Genomic DNA, 18,848 nt, shown 5'->3' on the forward strand with positions numbered 1-18,848 from the left:
GACTAAATTAATGGCTGATATAAAAACCCAAATAACTAAACTTTTAGATACAACACTCTCTCCAAGTGATTCGGTAAGTAGCTGGTTTTGATACTGTGAAACTTGGTGGCAAAAGCTTTTACTTATTCTAGGAATTATGATCATTTGTTGTGTTTTGTCCTGTTTTTGTCTTCACTGCTGCTGTGGCATTTGTTCACAATGGAGTTGATATGCAACTAAAGAAACTAAAATAATGGTTACTCCAATAAACTGCATTAATTAAAGATGCAGTGTGGTAGCCTGTCTCAGGTCGCAAAGTCACTTTCCTCATGTTGCTTTACATTTATCCTATGCCCTATCAGCTTTATAGCTTGATAAATTCCTCCTGCCAGAAGACATGACACTCCAGGAATGAGCCTTCTAGCAATGTAGGACTAAGTTTCTGAACATAAAAGGAGCCTGTAGAGGCCAAAAGAAATCTTTCCTTTCTTCTCTCTGAAGGTTCACTGAAAAACTCAACTCACAAAAGACAGATTAATTAGAGAAAAGGCATACAAATGTATTATTAATGTGCACATCAGAAAGAATTACAGAGTGATTTACCCCTTCTCCATGGAATACAGAAACTTACACATCATGATTGAAGTTATGGAAAGGGCCCAGAGCATGGCCCAAAACAGATTATGGTAGTAAATCAGATTACAGTGGCAAGACAGGTTATAGGAGGGAGGGAAGAGGAAGCTTGGCTAGCAAAGGTGGTCTTGTTATGTAAATGAAATCTCATTGGTAACAGATCTCAAAAAGAATAGATGGCAAATGTTTCTTTCAGATCTTTAAGTGTGTCAGACTCTCAATTAATCTTTCCTAGATCAGACATGGGAAGGCCTTCAGAGAAGGCCTGACTGCAACAATGCGGATTTTGTCCACAAATGAAAATCTTGCCCACAAAAGACAGCATTACAGGACTACTTCTGTCTGCAGGCCCTCTGGACAGCCATCTCAAAATATTTCAAAGAAATATATTTTGGGGTAAAATATTTTTTATTTCCTTCAAGCCAAAACTGTTTGAGTTTATCCATGATGCTGTCCTTGAAAGATCTCAATTAAAGAAGGCAAATGTGAAATTAAATAATTCAGACTTAAAGTAATTTAAACCTAAAGCTGCTGGAACATTAAACATCCTGAGCCTTGTGGCATGCAACTGCAAACTTCTACACGTTTTTCTCCTTTTTCTAGAAATAACTAATACCTAAGATGCCAGAGATAAGAACCCCTCAGATCACTACCTCTCCTCAGGAAATAATAAAGTAATATTCCTTGGAATGTATCAGTCTATAGTCATTCAGATTGCTGTGGTGTGTATACCTGGTATACTATAAAAATGTTTAATACTGCTGGAACTTCTCTGTTTCTGCCTATATGATTGAAACTTTAACCTCTTCACTTCGGAAACACTGACCCTATTCATTTGGAGTCGGTGCTTCTCCTGAAGCTTCACGCTTGAATAAGCTCTATAGTTAATTATATTTTCTTAATCTTATTAAGATTGACAGCTTGTACCTTGAATTGTGCAGAATAGCTGATACTTGTTATAATTAAAAGAAGCGTGATTAATGTAAAAAGTTAAATAGAATAAGGAAACTCCTGGGTACCTTGTACCGAGTTAGGTGTATCACTTTGGCTAAATAAATGGCTATTATTTTATAGTGACCTGTGATTCTACTTTGAGCATGTGTTTTAAACCTTTTATATTTGACCAAATTTCCAAAATGAAAATTCCAAATTTCTATTTTGTTTTTGCATTTTACTCAAAAGTTAAACAAAAATCTTTACTATCTCTTGTTAATATGACACAAAAATGTAGTCCAAAAGAGAAAACCAAATTTTACCTTTACATTAGTATATTGTTAATACTAAAGCTAATTTAAATAAAACCTTATAAACAAATCTATCCCATACCAATAGTTTTGACCAGAAGGTAAGATTTCCATAAACCTTTTACAATGTTTTACAATTCTTCCCATTCTCTTTCTTTACCAACTTTCTATATCCATTTAGTTCTATCCAGCATTTTAAAATATTTTCCATTTAAATCAACTTTTATAAACCTCCAAACCAGGCAAAAATTGCTTTTCCTTGAATAAAAACCATATTCCCTTGCCTTCTTATAACCCCTATCACCAAAAACACATTCTGCTTTCCTTGTACATTTTGCATATAGAATTTTTTTGACATCTAGTAGTTTTAATCACATACATTAATCACAATGCTAACTCTTAGTAACTAACTTTTAGTGAAAAACCTAGGAAGTAAGCAATTTTAAGTATGTACCAGACGTAGAGCTCAGGACAAAGGACAGAGCTGTGAAGACAATGCCTGGAGGATCTAATTCCTCTCAGCATGGCCAAGAGACACAGCTAGACTAGGGAGGATGGGGCCCAGATATACCCAGGTCTCACCATGGCCACTTGTCTAGACCTCAAAATCTAAAGGCTCAAATCCAAAGGCATTAGTTCACAGAGAAATTAAGCAAGTGTCAAAAATAACATAGTGAACAGGATTTCACCATGTTGGTGTCTTCTAAAAATACAAAAACTAGCTGGGCATGGTGGTGTGTGCCTGTAATCCCAGCTACTCCGGAGGGTGAGGCAGGAGAATTGCTTAAACCCGGGAGGTAAAAGTTGAAGTACACCAAGATCACGCCACAGCACTCCAGCCTGGGTGACAGAGAAAGAGTCCAAAAGAAAAGAAAAGAAAAGAAGAGAGAAGAGAAGAGAAGAGAAGAGAAGAGAAGAGAAGAGAAGAGAAGAGAAGAGAAGAGAGGGGAGGGGAGGGGAGGGGAGGGGAGGGAGGGGAGGGGAAGAGAAGAGATAGAAGAGAAGAGAAGAAAGGAAGGAAGGAAGGAAGGAGAAAGAAAGAGAGAGAGAGAAGAAAGAAAGAAAGAAAGAAAGAAAGAAAGAAAGAAAGAAAGAAAGAAAGAAAGAAAGAAAGGAAGGAAGGAAGGAAGGAAGGAAGGAAGGAAGGAAGGAAGGAAGGAAGGAAGGAAGGAAGGAAGGAAGGAAGGAAGGAAGGAAGGAAAGAAGGAAGGAAGGAAAGAAGGAAGGAAGGAAGGAAGGAAGGAAGGAAGGAAGGAAGGAAGGAAGGAAGGAAGGAAAAATACAGGGGGACCAAGCACATAATTTCAGATTTCAGTCAATGAAAAACATTTTAAAAGAGGGTACAAAAGAGAAAAAAGGAAGATCTTTATATATATAAAGAGGTTGATATATACAGATTGGAGTGTGTGTATGTATTAAAATATTTATATATATATGTGTATATATATGTATGTACATATATATATGTGTGTGTGTGTGTATATAGCTTGGATAGAAGCTTTTAATTAAGCTGACTTTTAACCAGAGAGCTCTTAAAAAAATTCTTTTAAATTTCTTAATATCATATTTTAGTCAAGACCAACAGCTTGTATTTCTGGCTTTTGAATTTTTTAACCAAAAGTACCTCCCAAGTGAAACTAATAAGTCTTAACCAAAGTTATGACTTAACCAAAGACACAGGAGGCATTTCCAGAGAGATGAATGGGTACACCAAAAAGTCAAAAGTCACATAAATATCAAACCAAAAGAACCGGTTCCCTGACAGGAAATCAAACCCATGCCATGTAATCTGGCAACTACCAGACTACAAGGTGGGAACAGCCTTCATTGTTAATCCCACAGACAATCTAAAGCAGGGAGTCTGAGCTTACAAATAATTTTAACTTCGTTTTAGGTCAGATTAGTGCTTTTTAATTTGGTCAAGGTAATTTTTAAGGCTAGCCATGTCATTATTGTGTCTTTTCTAAAAATTTGATCTTTCTATCAATTGTTTAGAATAAGAGATGTCTAAAATCATTGTGTTTTTGGTTGTTGTTGTTTAATAATTTAGGAGTCTAATTTAAAGGATCTATCATCTAGCCATTGACAAAATTTTGAAAAGTGTACTTATTCTAATAGTGACTCAATCCAAAAGCCTCTTCATGTAAAGCCCAGAATGTAATTTTAATTCCAGTTCCTCCCTCCCCACCCACCAACCTGCTAAATGCTCCCAGAAATAGGCTAAGATAGCAAAAAAAAAAAACTCTTGTTGCCACAGGTAGTTAAGGATGGTGTTTGCCTCTGGTAACCCAAAAGTTTGTGGGGGCCTGCCAGTCGCAGACCCACTGATCTGTGACACTGGGTAGGCCTTCTTGGGGTTGGACTTTCCCAACACTCTCCAGGCACCAAAGGTTGAGATGACAAAAGCCCTTATGGATGGGACTCCTTGCGACAAATCCTCCTGAGAACTTGACACATTCAGAACAACAACAAAAACAAAAAATCCTCAGGTTCCCAGTCATTTTCAGACTGACCACTTGATATGACCTGAAAAGTATCCCCACTGGATGATGAAGACCAAGAGAGAGTGATCCTAAGGGAGGAGACCACCCCTCATATTGTCTTATGCCCCATTTCTGCCTCCAAAGAAAGAAGAAGTAAAAACTAAAAGGCAGAAATGAAATCCACAAGCAGACAGCTGGGTGCCACACCCTGGGCCTGGTAGTTAAAGATCAACCCCTGACCTAATTGATTATTTGCATAAGAAAAGCACTGTGAAGATCCCTGTCCTGTTCTGTTCTGTTCTAATTACTAGTGCATGCAATCTCCAGTCATGTACCCTCTGCTTGTTCAATTGATTATGACCCTCTCACGCAGACACTCTTAGAGTTGTGAGCCCTTAAAAGGGACAGGGACTGCTAACTCGGGGAGCTCGGTTGTTGGAGATGTGAGTCTTGCTGAACCTCCCGGCCGAACGAAGCCCTTCCTTCTTTAACTCAGTGTCGGAGGGGTTTTATCTGTGGCTTGTCCTGCTACAATCCCACTTGGTCACAAATGAAACACAAAAACATGAAACAAGGCAAGACAGAACTTTATTCACTACCCCTCTTTATGAACAACACAAAAAGACAAAGACAGAACAACAACAACAAATAAACTTTCTTGGAGGAAAGGACCCAAACAATGTGAATATTCATACTACAAATTACCAAAAAGTACACCAGAGTTGCTACATCAAGACTAGTAGCACACTAGTAGCACACAAATTCTTTTCTTCATAATAAAAATTTTATAGAGGAAACAATGAATTTTACTATCCACTCAACCAGATTTCAGAGAGAGAGGGGCTGGGAGCCTGGCTAAAAAGTTTTCACCCTTACCCTGGCTGACCAGGTCCTGGGTTTCCTTCACTGTGGCTTCCAGAAGAGTGGGGCTTTGATCATCCTACTCACTGTGTCAGACTGTACCAAGGGGGAAGTTCCCCTTGGCCCTCTAAAGTTTCACTGAAAAATTAAGTCACAAAAGGCAGATTAATTGGAGAAAAGGCATACAAATTTAGCTGATCATGGTTTTATGTGGCCCTGAAGCCTTGAGAAGGAAGACCCACTCCTCCAAAGGGGTGCAGAGGTTTATTTAACATCTTGAGGTTACAGAAAGAATGTGGGATCAGAGTATGGTCAAACACAGGATGTGGTGGTAAGTCAGGTTTCAGTAACAAGACAGGAGAGACACAAGAGGAGATTTGGCTAGCAAAAATTGTCTTGTTAGGTAGACGAAATCTCAGAAAGAATAGAAAATAAATGTTTCTCTGAAGATCTTTAAAGGTGTCAGACTCTGAGTTCATCTTTCCTAGATCCAGACAAAGGAAGGCCTGGCTGCATTAATGCAGACTTTCTATGGATGCAAATTTCTCCTGTAAAAGAGAGTTTTTTGGGACAACTTCTGTTTGCTAGTCCTCTGACAGCTATCTCAAAATAAGTCAAAAATATATTTGAAGGTAAAATATTTTGATTTCTCAAATATCACAGTAGCAAGAATTCTTAACAATATTTAAAATATTCTCCTTGGCGGATATTTGATATATGCCAAAATTAACAAGCATCCAGTGGTATGGGAGAGTATAGGGCTAGAATGAGGCTATTTGGATGAGTAAACTGTTTAATGCTCTCAGGCTGACAGAGTCCAGCATTTTTTTTTAATAGTGGCAGCCTTGGCAATGAATTCAGAATATGGCAAAACCTGCCTCTTACTCGGCAGTGCTTCACTGTACATGTAACACATGTAGTCCCTGCTTCTCCCTCTTTTTCTTCACTTGCATGGTTGACTTCTCTCCTTTCTGGTTGATAATTGTTTTGCTTAGAGATATTCAGGGTCATAACATATTATTCACAATTTTGAAGTTTGCAAAGCTCTAAATACTCAATGTAGTGTAAACCAAAAATAAAATTCTAAGCCCTGCCACTTGACTGCTGAACCCCTCCTCTCAGCAAAGGCATTCCAAACAAACCTCAAAAAATAACTGGCCATGATGAGAAATGAGTGTCAAACATGTCTCATTTTACTTTTCTCCTTTTATTAGTCCGTTCTCATGCTGCTAATAAAGACATACCCGAGACTGGGTAATTTATAAAAGAAAGAGGTTTAATTGACTCACAGTTCAGCATGGCTGCGGAGGCTTCAGGAAACTTAAAATCATTGTGGAAGGGGAAGCAAATACACCCTTCTTCACATGGTGGCAGGAAGGAAAAGGGCTGAGCAAAAGGGGGAAAACTCCTTATAAAACCATCAGATCTTGTGAGAACTCACTCACTATCACAAGGACAGTAGCATGGGGGTAACCACCCCCATGATTCAATTATCTCCCATCAGGTCCCTCCCATGACACTTGGAGATTATGGAAACTGCAATTCAAGATGAGATGTGGGTGGGGACACAGCCAAACCATATCACTCCTTTTGGAATTCATGCACAACTGATCACTATTAACATTAAAACAGAGATCATAAAACTAACAAAACAGACTCTTTATAGCAATAAGACACCAACATAACAGATAATAGGCCCTGAAAGAAATCAAATAATTTTACCCCAAAGTACATTTCTTTGATATATTTTGAAATGGCCCTGCAAAGCTGTCTCTTGTGAAAAAAATCCGCATTTTGTAGAAAATTCTTCTCTCTTTCCAAGTCTTTTCCCTTATTCAGGAGTAGTTAATTCAGGAGAGAATTAACTACGAGTCTGGTATCTTTTTAAGTCTGATGAGGAACATTTACACTATATTCTATTAATATCTGAAGCCTGCTACTTAGAGGCTTCAGCTGCATAATAAGAACCTTGGTTTCCACAATCCCATATCTTAACCCAGACACTCCTTTCTACTGATTCTAGGTCTTTAGATAATAACTCTTTCAACCAATTGCCAATCAGAAAATCCTCAAATCAACCTATGACCTGAAAATTTGCACTTCAAGTTGTCCTGCCTTTCCGTACAAAACCAGTATATACCTTACATGTATTGATGGATGTCTTATGTCTCCCTAAAATATATAAAATCAAGCCATAGACTGACTACCCTGGGCACATGTTCTTAGGACCTCTTGTGACTGTGCCTTGGGCCATGGTCACTGATACTTGGCTCAGAATAAATCCCTTCAAAGATTACACAGAGTTTGACTCTTTTAGTCAACAGTTTTCGTAAATTGAGAGCAACTCTGACATGAAAGAATGTGAAGCTTTACTATTTATTTATCCTGCTTAGTGAGAGATTCATACTTTCATTGCAGAAACATTGATGATTTTCATAAAATTATGCTGAGGGTGTTACATAACATACGGTGTATTTATTGTGTAAAAAAAAAAAGAAAAAAACAAAAATAACTGTCTAAATTCCAAAGCAAGTCTGGCCCCAAGGGCTTCAGATTTGTTATAACTCAATCTTTCAAGCTTGGAAACTATTCTATCTCTTTAAAATGTCTTTGCACTTCTCTGCCTTGATCCTTTATGTGTTAGTGTTAAGGGATGAGATGATTCTCTCAGATAATCATTTTGCTTCCCTTGTTTGCAAGTTAGAGGTAACTCCTCACTGTAACCCTATAAATCGTAAATTACAGGTAAGTTGTAGATTTGTGTAAAAGCAGAAGTGGGATGTTAGTAAGGAGGAGAACAAACAAAAGGTGGAAAGTTTTCACGGGGTAGCTGATCTTTCAAGGATGACAAAAGTTCTTCCTTGAACTAGGTAACACTAGGGTTCTGGACAGAGATAATTGCAAAGGGGCATGAAACAGCCAGGTATCTGCCAGGCCCATTGTGTTCATTTATCTCATGTCTTGAGCCATCTGAGTTTGTTTGAGCAAATTTTGGGGTCTGGAAATCATGGCAAAAATTTAATTTGGTCTAGGATAAAATTATATATAATAATTGCTTGGATTAAATACAGTTAGAGGGCTCAGATGTCTGACTGGGTCAGAGAGAAACTGGTAGTAAATGGCAATTTCTGCAGTAAATGAGAATTTCCAGCTTTTGGAAATTATCAGGGATTTTGTGTTTTATCCCCTTTGTTTCTTGTTCTTGTGTACTCTGGTACGGGGATATTATTAGCTACATTGATTAGGCATATCTAAGAACAAAAGCCAAGACTCAATTAAAAATGGGATCCTTAATTTCTAAAGATCTGGGTGCTTTATCTTCTGGCAACACCTACCTTTACATGTAAAAGCATTAGATCTTGTAAGCAGCACAAATGCTTACAAAAACAGTGAAATGTTACTAATGATAATTAAAAATTACAGTGAGGCATTCCAAATGAACAATACTGCAATTTAAGAAGTGCATCTAAAATTGAGGTCTCTTAAATTAGGCTCACCCAGGACACCTATTGATGTGCAGAAGTTTCTGAAGAGATTTTATTTTATTTTATTTTATTGAGATGGAATTTCCTTCTTGTCACTCAGGCGGGAGCGCAATGGTGCAATCTCAGCTCACTGCAACCTCTGCCTCCTGGGTTCAAGTGATTCTCCCGCCTCAGCCTCCAAAGTAGCTGGGACTACAGGTGCTTACCACCATGTCCAGCTAATTTTTTAATTTTTAGTAAAGATGGGGTTTCACTATGTTGGCAGGCTGATCTTGAACTCCTGACCTCATGTGATCTACCCTCCTTGACCTACCAAAGTGCTGGGATTACAAGTGTGAGCCACCATGCCCCCCCGGCCTAATATTTTTATTTCCTCTTTTAAAATATTCTTTACAAAAGGCAAATAAAAAGCTTAAGCAACAAATGGATTTTTAAAAATTGAAACTGCAAACCTTTGACTTAGTTATTATCCCAATGAGGCAGGAGAATAGGACCTGGAGGCAGGGAACCTAAGGGCTTCCTAGAACTAAACCAAATGGAAACACTTCAGCAATGACAGGAATGTGAATGGCTTTGTAACTTTACTTCATCTTCTCTGTTTACATACGTTGCGTACCAAGTAAATGACTTTATAACTGGACTTTATTCTCTTCATTTACATAGGGCATACGCCAAGTAACCAATTGAAAACCTCCAGAGGGTATTGAAACACCAGCAAATTCTGTCACTGAAGCCCTTGAGCTGCTTGCTCAGGCCCACTCCCATCCTGTGGAGTGTTTTGTTGCTTCATTCTTTCCTTGCTTTATTTGTGCATTTTGTCCAATTCTTTGTTCAAAATGCCAAAAACCCGGGGACATCCTCAACTGGTAACACCACCCCAAAGGTTTAAAAAAAAAAAAAAATGAAGAAAGTGTTTATAAAAGGTATGCCCTCAGGTAAAGTAGGCTGGCTTCCTTTTCAGAGCATTTATGTTTGTCCAGGCATAGAGAATGCTTTCTTTGCTCTGTTTGTAAGCTCCACTCTGAACTTAGTAATTTTAGCCAAGAAACAAAAGCTAAGTTATAAAGACCACTTATTGAATTACTACACCTCCAAAATACACCTTTTTGGTATGTAGCTGGCTATTTTGAAACACTTCTGTAAAGTGTTTACACTTATATCTATACAGGGGACAAGGTATAAAGGATAAAGAGAAACACATCTATCTGTAAACAAAATCTCCGTTTGTAAGGCTGACTCTCTGCACCTCTCTGTACTTTCTCTGGAATAGAGAAAGGATTGTGTTACTGGAAACTCTTACAATGAAGAAAGTCTTGGTTAAAATTCACATAGCCAGTCTTACCTCTGTTTACAGTGATTTTCCCAGCCATCTTGTCCTAAAAGCATTTAAATATACCCTCCTTCTTAAATTTAGACAAATGATGATATGTAGGCCTGAAGTCTCAGCTCTGTACTTTTGAGATGTAAATTTTCTACCTTGTTTTAACTAAGCCATCCTTTTGGAAATGAAAATTTGGGGTAAATATTTTTGATGGTTCTTAAAAATAAAATAAGTAAAGTAGACAGTGATGAAGTTAAAACAAAGCTAAATCTACCAATGTTTGGATGGACCAACAGTATATATGCTGGTCTCCCAACACTGCAGAGTCCCAAACCAGTCTGCACTATTTGCCCGAGTTTGAAGAAATTTGAAAATTCAAAAAATATAAGATTACAAAGAGCAACCTAGCTAACAGTCACTTAGGTCAATAACTAGATGAGTCAATCAAGAAAAGAATGAGTCCCTTGACTCAACCACCTGCTGGCATGAGTAAGATGGACAGGGTGTATAAGAAACTCTTCAGAGTAAATGTCTTTTGGGAAAGATGAATGAGCTGTCATAATAATGGGCGATGGTTTGTGACAAGATCTGTCTGGGTATGATGAAGTCTTTTCTCCTGTAATAAGAGTAAAATTCTCCTGATTGCTGAAACTCACTAAGGAGCAGATTGATGAAAATTGAGTTCCTTTGAAAAACGTGTCTTGAGACAGAGAAGGGGAATTCAAAAAGTATAGCTCTTCTTACCTACTGTAGCAATAAGATACCAAGGCAACACAATTTGGAGTGATATTTCCTTAACTCCTTCAATGGCTAACTTTGTTTAATTAATGTCTTAGTCTGTTTTAACGCTGCTGATAAAGACATACCAGAGACTGGGCAATTTACAAAAGAAAGAGGTTTAATAAACTCACAGTTCCACCTGGCTGGGGAGGCCTAACAATCATGGTGGAAGGTAAAAGGCACATCTCACATGGCAGCAGACAAGGGCAGAATGAAAGCCAAACAAAAGGACTTTCCCCTTATAAAACCATAAGATCTCATGAGACTTATTCACTACCATGAGAACAGTATGGGGGAAACCACCCCCATGATTTAATTAGCTCCCATCGGGTCCCTACCCCAACACATGGGAATTATGGGAGCTACAATTCAAGATGAGATTTAGGTGGAAACACAGCCAACCCATATCATTCCACCCCTGACCCCTCCCAAATCTCATATCACTTTCACGTTCCAAAATACAATCATGCCTTCCCAACAGTCTTCAAAAGTCTTAATTCATTTCAGCATTAACTCAAAAGTCCAGTTCAAATCTCATCTGAGACAAGGAAAGTCCCTTCTGCCTATAAGCCTATAAAATTGAAAGCAAGTTAGTTACTTCCTAGATACAATGGGAATATAGGCATTGGTTAAATACAGCTGTTCCAAATTGGAGAAATTGGCCAAAACAAAGGGACTACAGGTCCCATGCAAGTCCAAAATCCAGTGGGGCAGTCAAATCTTAAAGCTGCAAAATGATCTGCTTTGACTCCATGTCTCACACTCAGGTCACACTGATGTAAGAGGTAGCTTCCCACAGCCTTGGGCAGCTCTGCCTTTCTGGCTTTTCAGAGGATAGCCTCCATCCTGGCTAGTTTTGTGGGCTGGCATTGAGGGTCTGCAACTTTTTCGGGTATACAGTGCAAACTGTTGGTGGATCTAGCATTCTGGGGTCTGGGAAATGGTGGCCCTCTTCTCACAGCTCCGCTAGGCACTATCCCAGTGGGGACACTGTGTGGGGACTTCAATCACACATTTCCCTTCCACATTGCCCTAGGAGAGGTTTTCCATGAGGACCCCACCCCTACAGCAAACTTCTTCCTGGACATCCAGGCATTTTCATACATCCTCTGAAATCTAGGTGGAGGTTCCCAAACCTCAATTCTTGATTTCTGTGCACCTGCAGGCTCAATACCATGTGGAAGTTTCCAAAGCTTGGGGCTTGCAGCCTCTTAAGCCATGACCTGAGCTGTACCTTGGTATCTTTTAGCTATGGTATCTTTTAGCTACAGTTTGAGTGACTTGGACTCAGGGTTCCAGGTTGCTAGGCTGTACACAGCAGTGGGGCCCTGGACCTGGCCCACAAAACCATTTTTTTCTTGTAGGCCTCTGGACCTGTGATGGGAGGGGCTGCTGCAAAATCTCTGCTAAAACATAACAAGTCACGTTTGCTCCTATTTCCAAAAGTTCCACATCTTCATCTGGTACCACCTCAGCCTAGATTTCATTGTCCATATCATTATCAGCATTTTGGTCAAAGCTATTCAACAAGTCTCTAGGGAGTTCCAAACTTTCCCACATTTTCCTGTCTTCTTCTGAGCCCTCCAAACCATTCGAATCTCTGCATGTTACCCAGTTCTAAAGTTGCTTTCACACATTCAGGTATCTTTTCAGTAGCACCCCTCTCCCAGTATCAATTTGCTGCATAAGTCCATTTTCACACTGCTGGTAAAGACATACTTGAGACTGGACAATTTACAAAATACAATTACAAAAGAGAGAGGTTTAATGGAATCACAGTTCCACGCAACTGGGGAGGCCTTACAATCATGGTGGAAGGTGAAAGGCACATCTCACATGGCAGCAGACAAGAGCAGAATGAGAGCCAAGCAAAAGGGCTTTCTCCTTATAAAACCATCAGATCTCATGAGACTTATTCACTACCATGAGAACAGTATGGGGGAAACCACTCCCATGATTCAATTGTCTCCCACTGGGTCCCTCCCACAACATGTGGAAATTATGGAAACCACAATTCAAGATGAGATTATGGTGGGGACACAGTGAAACCATATCAATGAACAATTCAAATATCATTGTTAATAATGAGTAAATTAGGTGAGTGTAAATGACAAATGCACTTGTCATCATTTCAAAAGTCTTTTTCAGAAATTTGAAAATCTTAAAATCATATTAATTTAATAAATATTCATTAAATGTCTGAGTCATTTCTAAGTTAAAATATTTAGACACTAATTATTAAACATGTTCAAGTTCATATACTTTGACTTCTTGATTTTATATAGTATAGAGAAGCTAATTATATCTGGGTCTAGTAAAAACTATAAAAACTGTGTTAGGAGGAAATATGTCTCTAAAATATATAAAATACTTTTTATCTGCAAAATGCTGATAGTTCAAATTGAATGCTGCAGTTTAAAATTGCTTACCTCCTAGGTTTTTACTAGAAATTAATGTTGCTTGAGTTTTAAAAAATCTAATATGGTAATTAAAACAACTTCTTATGTAAGCAAAGTAAGATGTGATTTTGGTAAGTGACACTTACATAAAAGATGTGTTTTAGTTCTGGAAACAGAAAAATAGATAATCTTTGTCTTAAAGTAGAATGATTGGTTGTTCCAAAATGAGAAAGAGAAAAGGTTGTAGAGGTTTGAAAGAGATCACTCTTGGGAAAGGAATTTTATTTGTGATCAAGCTGGCTAAAATTAGAGAGAATTATTTATAACTTTTTCTAAAAATTGAGCATTAGTATCAAAAGTACACTGATGTAAGGTTAGAGTTTGGACACCTGTGTTGGAACAACCGAGTTTTCTGGGAGCATTGATCTGTTCTTAGTAGAAAATTATGAGATGCTTTTCTTTACGTTTTAGGTAACTAGCCTAAGAAACAAATTCCATGTTTCATCAAGACAATTTCTTGTGCTTTGTGCCTTTAACATTTTTTATCACCTGGTTTTATTTCACAATGACCTGTGATTCTACTTTGATAAAGTTTTTTAACCTTTGGCATGTTTGACTAACTTTCCAAAATAGAACTTCAATATCAAAATCAAGTATTTTCATCTCAAACTAACTTGAGATGTTACTGAGGGCTCCTGAAGAATCCAAAAGAAAGGTAATAAACAGACTTTGTTCATACACTAAATTATATGGGAAGTAGTGCCAAATAATAAATAATGTTTAACCTTTTTTGAGTTATATTTATATGAATGTCACTAATATGTATTTCAAAATTGTATTAAATTCCTGAAATTCAGACATGTCTTGTATATATCAGTCATAATTACGATTATTATACTAAATTATTGTAGGCCATAGAAATAACCTTTTTTTTGGTCAATTGTGTCTTTATCCATGATCATTTCAAATCTTGTTGTCCACAGTTGTTTGTTTGATTCTTGTGCTTTTTCTGAAAGTTTCTTAGAAAACATTATAATCCTAAAGTGTTGTGTCTTCAAGGTGGCTCATGGAAAAAATGGAAAGGATACTGTCAAGCACTCCTGAATACAGTTTTATTATAACTTTAGGATCATATTATTTGGACTGGGTAAGAATTTTCAGAACTCTACTGAAGGACTGACTGGTTTATAAAATTGCTAACCCAAGCAGGACAATAATGAATTAAACACTAAGAAAATACTTTGGCAGATTTTCATGCTAAGTCAGCCAGTACTGAAATTGTTAAGATACGTGTCTTGAATGAACTTCATGATCCAAGTTAAATGACCTATAAAAACTAATTTAATAAATAGTGCCACGCACCTGAATTGGAGAAACAAAACTGGTATTTAAGAACAAATAAATCCAATGTTAAGCACGGATTCATGGAGATCCTGGATGGCCACATGGTCCTTTCTGAGTTCTTAAAACTTCCATTATCAAAAGCTCTGTACTCCATGTCTCATGATGAAAGAGATAAAATGATACAAATATATATGTTTTAAAAGTAGTGTTATGACTGTTCTAAATTGCTAAAATTGTATATGACCAATGTTTGGTTTGTCAAACCTATAATCCTAGGAAGACAATAAAAACTTTAGGTATATTTCTGCTACCTCATGGGCCATTTGAACATTTCTAGAGGGATTTTGTTCAATTGCCATTTTAAGTGCGTATTTTATGGTTGTATAGAAGCATTCCCCTGCAGCAAGGCCAATGCTATAACAGTAACTAAAATATTTATAGAAAATGTGTTTCCTTCATGGGGCATTCCTGAAGGAATCTCTTGCAAAAGAGGTATTTGTTTCACTGAAAAAGTTCCAAAATAGTTAAATAAAGCATTACAGATACAATAGTATTAGGCAAAGCTAACTAAATCAACTAGATTGTCTTGGTCAAAGGTATTAGAGATTGATAACAATTAGATACACTTGCAGTGGAAAACATAAGTTGATCCCTTATGAAATACTCACTGTCAAGCCCATGTCCCTACATTACTAAATGCTGAAGTGCTTTAATGAATTATGCCAAAGTATATTTTCATCAGGTAAAGGAAGGCTTTCATGATCTACCCACTGAGGACATTCAGACCTTTCATGATCTAGAACTCAGAGACTGGGTATTCTGGAAATGGCATCAGAGAAAGACTGCCCTTGCCATACACATTGCAGCAAGACTTCAGGGCTTCCAACTTAGGGTCCAGAATCTCACATCTCAGAGGGTTCCTTAAACCCTTGGAACTGTACACCCATTGGGGACCTTAGGTAGAGCTAATCATGAGAGTTTCTCTCCAGAAGCAGACAGCATCCTAAACATGGACAGCTTTCCTAAGATCATAGATAAAGACTTTTCTGTCATTATAAAACTCTTACCTTATTTTTTTATTGCTTATGCATCCATGAACAACTGGCAAAGAAAGGGCTTTGTGTTCACTCATGTGGTATACTTTTATTTGCAGAGGATTTCACAACTAACCTAATGCATGGTCAACCTTATGCTTTATGGATGGAAGACGAAGGGCCACTATAGGCTAGGCATTTCAATGAGACATTTGTTGCTTCAAAATCAGTCATAAACAAAACATTGGTCCACTCCTGTTTACTTATGTCAAAGGTTTAAGAGACCATTGACAGGAGGCCTTCAACTTTCTAGGTGGGCATTATTTGTTAGGTCCTTTAATTCATGGCTTAGAGTAAATATACATGAGGCAATGATTTAAAATGTATTTTTCATAATAGTCTCCATAGAAAATTTTACTGCAAATGCTATGGTTGCACAACAGATTTCTTTACATTCTCTTGATAAACTTTTAGTAGATAATAGAATTGTTCTAGATTATGTGGTAGCTGAATAGGGAGGAATCGATGCAGTTGTTGACACTTCTTTTTACACATGGATGAATACATTGGTTATTACAGAGGCTCAGTTTCAGAGTTCATCGATAGGCTGCTTGGTTAAAATGGGTAGACTCCTAATGTGGCTCATTCTTTGATTTGTTCAAGTTTGGATGGTTTTATTCATGGGGACCCTAGCTATGAAGCATACATACAACAAATACTTGGTTCTGATAGTCGTAATAGTAGTGTCCTTGATGCACTGTATTCTTTCAAAAGTTTTAAATGTTTGCATGAAGCCATCTGTAGAATGTCAACTGGCCTCTCTTCAATTGGAATGACAAAAACTCAAAGAAATGTATAATCATGAGAACAGAATAATCCATGAATGATGAGTTGAGACCAGAACCCTAAAATGGTGGTAAATGAGAGTAGCACTAAAGCTCTAAATTTTGGTCACATTCTCACCTAGGCAAAAACCTGTCCAAAAGGAGAGAATATTAAACAAAATTATCGAAGGCCATTGTTTTGGACTGAGCTCCTTCACTATGCCCAAGTAAACCAGACCAAAATGAAATGGAGCCACTTGTGCTCACTGTCACATAATCAAATTGAAACTTTAAGGACACAGGTAGACCCCAAAACAAATGGAAGCTGAGACAAATATGACTTGTGAATTCCATAATGAGACTAAGTCCATTTATGATAGTGACAGAGAATGATGTGAATGCCTAAAGTTTTGGCCACTCTTTCAAAATTGGAAAGTTGACCAAAAGGGAGAAATAGTTCAATATGGTCTGGCCTGAAGCTGTTTCCATGCATATTTTAAGTCTGGCCTAAAGGTTTGCCAAACATGATGTGTAAACGGACTGCAACCTACTCTTGTAAAAAGTAACCAAGATTCAGCCAACTACAGGCAGTCAAGTGTTCAGAGCAGGTTCAAATAAGGCAAGTGCCCAGCTATAACCAGTTGTGTTAGTCTGTTTGCATTGCTGTAAATGAGTACCAGAAGCTGGGTAACTTATAAAGAAAACAGGGCTTTTCTAGTTTGTTTGTTTGTTTGTTTTGTCTCATGGGTCTGTGGGCTGTACTGTATAGAAAGCATGATATTGGCATCTGCTCAGCTTCTGGTGAGGACCTCAGAAGGCTTACAATCATGGCAAATGGCAAAAGGAGAGCTGGTGTATCATATGGCAAGAGAGACAGCAATTGGGGGGTAAGTGCCATGCTCTTAAACAACCAGATTTCATGTGAACTCACAGAGTAAGAACTCACTCATTACTGTGAGAACGGCACCAACTATCCATGAAGTCCAAAACCCCGCAGGGTTAAAGCTCCAAAATAATATTTGACTCTATGTCCTATATCCAGAGCATACTGGTGAAAGGCATGAGTTCTCAAGTCATTGAGCAGTTGCACTCCTGTGACTTTGTAGGGTATAGTCCCCATGGCTGCTCTCATGGATTAGAGTTGTATGCCTATGGCTTTTTCATTCTGAGATCTGGAGGGTGATTGTCCCCTTGCCACAGCTCCACTAGGCAGTGCCCTAATGGACACCCTATGTGGGGGCTCCAACCCCACATTTTCCCTCAATACTGCCCTATTAGAGGATCCCTGTGTGAGTCCTGTCTGTAGCAGGCTCCTTCCTGGATAACTAGGCTTTCCCATACATTCCCTGAAATTTAGGTAGAAGCTGCCAAGCATCCTTCGGTCTTCTGTACTGTGTACCTGTAGGACTAAAACCATGTGGAAGCCACCAAAACTTATAGCTTGCACCCTCTGAAGTGGTGGCCATAGCTTCTCTGAGGTGAGGCTGAACCTGGAGTAGCCCAGATGTAGGGAGCAGTGCCCTGAGGCTAAGCAAGGCAGCAGCACCCCAGGCCTGGCCCCTGAAACCATTTTTTCCTCCTAGGTCTCTGGGGTTGTGATGGGAGGAGCTGCCTCAGAAACTTCTGAAATGCATTTGAACTTTTTCACCCATTGCCTTGACTATTAGCAGTTGGTCCCATTTTGGTCATACTAATCCCTCTAGCAAGTGATTGCTCCACACCCTGCTTGAATTTGCTACCTGAAAGGCTCTTTCTTTCTCTACCACATGTCAAGGCTAGAAATTTTCTAACCTTTTACACTCTGCTTCTCTTCAATGTAAGTTCCAAAGTCTTGTATGAGACTCCATGCAAGGTCCTTCCATCTAAGAGCCTGTAAGATTTTTTTTAAAAAAGTTATTTACTTCTAAAATACAATGTTGATACAGGCATTTGGTAAATATCCCCATTCCAAAAGGGAGAAATTGGCCAAAATAAAGGGTCAATGGGCCCCACACAACTCCAAAACCCAGCAGGGAAGACAAATGGTAATGCTCCAAAATAGTATTTGACTCCATGTCCTACATCCAGGGCACAGTGGTGCAAAGGGTGAGCTCTCAAGTCCTTGGGCAGCTTTGCCCCTGTGGCTTTGCAGTGTAGATCCCCTATGGCTGCTTTCATGCATTGGAGTTTAACTTCAATACAAGTTCCAAATTTTTTTTCCTATATCTGAATGTAGGCTGTTAGAAGCAGCCATGCCATTTCTTGAATGCTTCATTGCTTAGAAATTTACTCTGCCAGATACCGTAGGTCATTACCCTTAAGTTCGAACTTCTACAGATTCCTAGGGCATAGACACAGTGCAATCCATTTCTTTGCTAAGGTATAACACAGATGACCTTGGCTCCAGTTCCCAATAACTTCCTCATTTCCATCTGAGACATCATCAGTCTGGACTTCACTATTCATATCTCTATCAGCATTT

This window comes from Macaca fascicularis, chromosome 3, assembly GCF_037993035.2.
Source record: "Macaca fascicularis isolate 582-1 chromosome 3, T2T-MFA8v1.1".
Taxonomy (NCBI): Eukaryota; Metazoa; Chordata; class Mammalia; order Primates; family Cercopithecidae; genus Macaca; species Macaca fascicularis.